The 6938-nt window shown below is 41.1% G+C and overlaps 1 pseudogene; it reads left to right on the forward strand.

The window, feature by feature from the left end:
- The first annotated feature begins 3521 nt into the window (after positions 1 to 3521).
- On the forward strand, positions 3522 to 6285 carry LOC125460498 (transaldolase-like; annotated as a pseudogene).
- Positions 6286 to 6938: the final 653 nt, after the last annotated feature.

Here is a 6938-nt window from a genome sequence, read left to right on the forward strand (position 1 = left end):
AAATAGCAAGCTGAGTCGGCCAGGTACATAGTTTGGTTTCGCTCTTGCGATTTCCTCATGTTTTGCTTGTTTGTGTAAGGTTGGTAAGATGGAAGTCAGAATACTAATGAGATGAGTCCTGGCATTAACAAGGTATTTACGATATGTTAACCCCCGTCAACTCGCATCTTGTCACTTCCTAGCGAGAATCTCACCATGCTGCTTGTGAAAAGCAGAAAAGATGGAATCAGATCATCTCGATGCCAAGATGGATCTCAGTGTGCTTGTAGCCTAATTCTGTCACATGTCTCACAATAGCCTGTGTTGCTCAAACTCCTAAAATATTTGCTGTGATTTCAGGACTGCAAAATTGAGCTCCACAACTCCACTCATGCTGGCACTATAGAAGCCTGAAAGTGGCACATGTTGAATTTCTGGTCACTTTCCATGTGGCCTAGACATGCCTTGTACTGAGGAGTCGGTTGACTTGGGAGGTAAGGGTGCTTGCCCAATGTGTGAGTGGTCAGGTGATGTTGTCAAATAGCTGTTCCCCATTCTTTTTCTCTTTACTTCCAAAATCTAGAACTGCACAGGTTTATTAACAAGCCTGTGTTAATCACTCCCAGCCGCATGAGAAACCTCCTGATCACTCTGTTCAAAGGACCAGCCTCCACCCTGCAGTGAAGTACTTAGGTCATTACTTTGCAGCAAAGTTTGGCCTTTATTTTTGATAGTCCTTTGGTGAGTAAATGCGTTTATTCAGGAAGGACTAATGATCTGGTGACTTGTGTATATCAAGACTATAAGAATTACAGGGACTGGAGTTGCAGTGCACCTATAGCATGACCTGCACATGAATTAGAGACAGCAGAGAGGGAAAACACTGAAGAAGGAGGAGAAGGAGGAGGGCTTCCTACTGAGGGGACAATTCAAAGCAGGTTTTCAGAGAACACTTTTCCTAAAGCTTTCTCATCCAGGAGCATGTCTGAGGTGCCTCAGATGTAACAAAGAGCAGGTTACAGAACTGTGCCATCTCCTTCAAGAGAACTTGGGGTTTCACAATAGGCTACAGATGGCTGCTAGTGACCAGGAAGTTCACAGTCACATTAAACCTTTGCATGACTGAATCATTCTAAGTGGTAATGGCTGAAATAAGGTGGAGATAAGGTGGAAGAAGTTGAAATATGTGAGTAAGCTAGCTAGCAACATAAAAGAAGATAGCAAGAATATTTTTAAATTTCTATAAGGGAAGAGAGAGATAAGAGAGAGATAAGAGTGGACATGGACAAGAGTTTAGAAAGATGAGTGGGATCTGATTGAAACTTAGAAATGTTGAATATTGAGAGGCCTGGATAGAGTAGACATGAAAAGGATGTAGAACATAGAACATAGAACATTACAGCACAGTACAGGCCCTTCGGCCCTCGATGTTGTGCCGACCTGTCATACCGATCTCAAGCCCATCTAACCTACACTATTCCATGTACGTCCATATGCTTATCCAATGACGACTTAAATGTACCTAAAGTTGGCGAATCTACTACCGTTGCAGGAAAAGCGTTCCATTCCCTTACTACTCTCTGAGTAAAGAAACTACCTCTGACATCTGTCCTATATCTTTCACCCCTCAATTTAAAGCTATGCCCCCTCGTGCTCGCCGTCACCATCCTAGGAAAAAGGCTCTACCTATCCACTCTATCTAACCCTCTGATTATTTTATATGTTTCAGGTTGAGAGGGCTGTTAAGAAGGCATACAGTGTTTTAGCTTTTATTAATAGAGGGATCAAGTTCCAGAGCCAAAAGGTTATGGTGAAGCTGTACAAAACTCTGGTGCGGCTGCACTTGGAATATTGTGTACAGTTCTGGTCACCGCATTATAAGAAGGATGTGGAAGCTTTGAAAAGCGTGCAGAGGAGATTTACTAGGATGTTGCCTGGTATGGAGGGAAGGTCTTACGAGGAAAGGCTGAGGGACTTGAGGCTCTTTTCATCAGAGAGAAGAAGGTTGAGAGGTGACTTAATTGAAACATATAAAATAATCAGAGGGTTAATATTTAAGATTAATATTTAATATTAATATTTAAGACAGAGATAGATATATTCTTAATTGGCAATGGGATAAAGGGCTATGTGAAGAAAGCAGGAGAATGAGTTTAAGAAACTTATCAGCTATGTTCAAATGGGACAGCAGAATCAATGGGCTGAGTTGACTACAGCTCCAATATCTTATGATCCCATGGTCTATAGCATGCATCACTCAATCACATTACTGTGTGTCTGTAGTCATATCTAGGTCAGACGAGGTAAAGATGGCAGTTTCCTTCCCTAAAGGACATTAGTAAACCTGATGGTTTTTTTTCCCTGACAATCGACAATGATTTCATAGTCATCATTAGACTCTTCATTCTGGAATTTTATTGAATTCAAATTCCACCATCAGCCAGAGTAGGATTCAAATCTGGGTGCCCAGAACATTACCTGGGTTCGTGGATTAAGTCCAGTAATAATGCTGGTCCATTTGCTCCTCGCTTTTCCCATGGTCTTCAGTCCACTAGGAAGAACCAAACGTTGCTCAGAGACAAGGGCTCTACCCTTTGCACCCTTTAGAGGGATTCTTACTAGGTAGAGGCAAAACATTTTTAGTTTAGAAAGGCATCATGTGCCAGAACATGACTGGATGGAGAGAGGCCATGCAGATCAAGCAAAACTATTGAAACAGGCATGAGAAAGAGAGGGAGAAGAGACCATTATGGGATAGGATCTTCAGGAAGCATTTCTATTATCCCAAATGCATGCAGTTAAAAAACCTTGTGACTGACAGTTGCCAACTCCGAGACCTGCAACATTGGCTTCAACACAGAGCAAAGACAATGTTGCATGATGACGTGATAATAGTATCAGGGTGACCATGGCTCCTGACTTTCACGCATCTGGCTGCTTTCAATTAGCGATTGGCAATGTAAGGCACATTTTGCAGATTTTTACTGCATTGCTGTACATAGGAGGCTACTATCTCTCTTTACAGTGATAAATCCTTTCATTTCATTCCCTCATGCCAGAAACAAGGAGATGGAGGAAGCATGAAGTTTTATATGGATTACAGATTTCACTGTGGTCATTTGTATAAGCTGAGAAGGATTTCACTTTTCTTTGATGCGTAGCATGTGTATGATCACAGGCAATGCATCGTGCAGATGAATGACTGTGGTTTCCCTGGCATCTGTCATGATTCTTTCATTCTGTGGCAGTCTACTATTACACCTGTACTTGATCCGCCATGCTCCTTGATATTGAACATAGATTTCTGGCAGGCTTTTTAGTGCACCACGCATTTGGTTTTGTATACACCCACCAGCTTGGATCTGATCCATTGAAATCCTCATATGATTTCTCTGTAGCAGAACTAATGTGTAATCTCACACTCTGGCAAGCTGGCACTTGAGCTGCGCTTCCCTCCTGTCTTGACTCATGCAAACTTGTCTCATCATAGAACTCCCTTCGCTCCTATTGTCTATAACACATGCATTGTAATCCTTGAGCTGATGACTGTGAGTGTAAAACAGAATAAGTGACACTTCATTTTCACTACCTTCTTTCTTTTTCCCATCTAACTGAAGTTTCCAGTTCTTGGTTATCCAAATGGCTGACTTTTTTTTAATTTCAGAAATACACTTTATTCATAAAAAATCTCTTTGCATATACAGATAACAAGGTGAAGAGCTGAATGAACACAGCAGGTCAGACAGCATCAGAGGAGTGAGAAAGTTGACATTTCGGGCCTGGACCTTTCTTCAGTAAATTCAGGTCCAGACCTGAAACGTCAGCTTTCCTGCTTCTCTAATGCTGCTTGGCCTGTTGTGTTCATCCAGCTCTACACCTTGTTAGGTCAGACTTCAGTATCAGCAGTTCCTACTGTCTCTTTGCTGGTGTACATTGTTACGAATGCAGTGTTTGATTCTGTACATCAGCATATCAAGAAAACCAGCAAACAATTGAGTTTGACTCTATCTCAACAAACCAAAGGCATCTCTTGCATATACAAGACAACATTTACATACATTGAGGAACTAGAGGGGTCCGATAACTGAATTCAGTTCAGCAGGAGGACCTTAGACAGTGGTCTTTCCCCTCTGTACGTTGGCGGCAGTTGCTGCCAGCTTTAGTGCTTCCCTCAGCACATAGCCCTGGACTTTGGAATGTGCCAGTCTGCAACACTTGGTCAAGGTCAACTCCTTGTACTGCAAGACCAATAGATTTCAGGCAGACCAAAGAGAACCTTTCATCGAGTTGATGATCTCACAGGCACAGTTTGTGCAGAGAAGAGAAGCGAAAGTAAGAACTGTGCGTGTTTACCATCTGCAGCTTGTGAAACAGAGGAGAACACCGGATGAAGCCCCTTTGCATGATAATTAGTATTGCTTCCCTCATGGGAATTAAAATAAAAACGTACTTGTTCTGCATTTCCTCATTGTTTCTTGCGTGACCTTCTCCTCCCTAAAAATGAGAGGTGCAATTTTTTTTTAATGTGTTGGGGTAATGTGGCTGTTTTGATGATGTGGATGCCACATTTGAATAGGTGCCTATGTGTGTGAGCTGTGAATTTTGGGTGTGAAGCTTGTGACAGTGCTAATCATACGAGTGTGAGCTAAAGCACATGAATTTAAGTTTTGAATACTGATAGAGATTTTTCTGAGAGACAAAAGTTTAGTGATTTAAACAATTGGTAAGGTTCACCCACTATGGAAGATGTGTCGTTTGAAGATTTTACTCACTTATCTTGACACTTATGAAATCATTAAACCTCTTTCTAATCCCTGATAACATGTTGGAACTACACTCCTGGCATTGTCCTCCCTTATACTTCTTTTTGATGTGTGATAACATCATTCATTTTCCATATCCTCATGTTTTGTGGAAGCTAGTATAACATTTAAACTACAGGCTGGTGTCTGTGCTCAAACAGCTGAAGGAGTTCACGGTGTTGGTCATGGACACCGAGAATTTCAGGCCCATCGATGCATACAACTGAGGGACTTGAGGCTGTTTTCATTAGAGAGAAGAAGGTTGAGAGGTGACTTAATTGAAACATATAAAATAATCAGAGGGTTAGATAGGGTGGATAGGAAGAGCCTTTTTCCTAGGATGGTGACGGCGAGCACGAGGGGACATAGCTTTAAATTGAGGGGTGAAAGATATAGGACAGATGTCAGAGGTAGTTTCTGTACTCAGAGAGTAGTAAGGGAATGGAACGCTTTGCCTGCAATGGTTGTAGATTCGCCAACTTTAGGTACATTTAAGTCGTCATTGGATGAGCATATGGACGTACATGGAATAGTGTAGGTTAGATGGGCTTGAGATCGGTATGACAGGTCGGCACAACATTGAGGGCCGAAGAGCCTGTACTGTGCTGTAACGTTCTATGTTCTATGTTCTATGAACCTCAGGATGACACAACTAACACGTCAATCATACTTGCTGCTGTTCAGATGCCACCCTATGAAAAACTACTGAATGATACTGTTGACTACTCAAAGAGTTGTAATGGATCAAAGGCTGAACAACTGTCCAATGTCCTGGGCAAGCTGATTGTTACTTTGAAATTTTGAAGAAAATCCTTGGCAGAGTTTCTCCTGAAGTTGATGCAAGGTTGTCATTTGACAAAGCTGCCATGGTCCAAAAGGCCTCATGCTTAATTCAGATGTATAAGGATGCAGGAATTGGCATGGATCATATTTTCATCAAACTTACTTCTACACGGGAATGTATCCAGGCTGGAAAGTTCCTTGAAGAACAGTGTGACACTCACTGCAACATGACGCTGCTTTTCTCATTTGCTCAGGTGATTGCCTGTGCTGAGGTTGGGGTAACATTGATTTCTCCATTTGTGAGTTGCATTCTGCACTGGCATGTGGCAGATACTGATAAGAAAATCTTTGAGCCATCAACAGACTCAGGTGTGCAGACTGTAGCAAAGATCTACAACCATTATAAGAAGTTTGGTCACAAGACTATTGTTATGGGGAAAATTTCCGTGAAATCAAGGCATTGACCGGCTGTGAGTCTCTCATAATATCTCCAAAACTGCTGGAAGGTCTTAGCAAAGCCAGTGATAAGCTAACATCTGCCTTGAGCATTAACAAAGCTTATGCACTTGTTCTACAGAAAGTTGAAATGAATTAACAGATATTTTGTTGGTTTCACGATGAAGACCAGATGACTGCGGAAAAATTGTCTGATGAGATCTGCAAGCTTTCAGCTGATGCTGTTAAACTAGAAAACATGCTAGAGGAACAACTTTTCTACTAACAAGAATGGATGATAGATGTCACTTAACTTGCACACTTGACTATTTTGAATCACACGGTTTGATGGCTGAAATTTTTAACTTTCACTTTGACCAACTATGTATAAGATACATCATATTTATTATCATTGGTGTATCTATTGTTGACCAGTACTTTAACGTTGGCTTTTGCAGTCTAGTGCAACTGTTTCTCATAAATGCATAAACCTAAAAAAAATTAAAGTACGAATTACTCCAATGTTTGAAATATTCATTTCTGCCTGAAGATCAGAATTTTCTTGAAGTATTTTGATAAGTCACCTGGTTCAGTTAAAAGGCCAGTGATGTATCAAGTTAAAGTATCAAAGCAGTTAAAATATCAAAGAGTCAGTAAAAGAGTTACAGTGGGTGAATCTATGTTGCTAAAGCGTTGCTGTTAGCTGTGTCCATGGAATTCCATCTAATGTTAGTCCATGGGGTGTGGGGTCTGTGTAGCTCAGTTAGAAAGCTGGAATTAATACGTGATATGTTGGTGGAGTGAAGCCTTATGAAACATGGTGGGATGCCAGCAGACTATAGTTAGAAATCTTCAAGTTGTTAGAACTGAGAAAGTTTCAGACATCAGAATTGTTAAAGGTTCATGGCAGCAGATTTGTAAAAGAATTGTAAAATTATT

Source organism: Stegostoma tigrinum, chromosome 11, assembly GCF_030684315.1.
Source record: "Stegostoma tigrinum isolate sSteTig4 chromosome 11, sSteTig4.hap1, whole genome shotgun sequence".
Classification (NCBI taxonomy): Eukaryota; Metazoa; Chordata; class Chondrichthyes; order Orectolobiformes; family Stegostomatidae; genus Stegostoma; species Stegostoma tigrinum.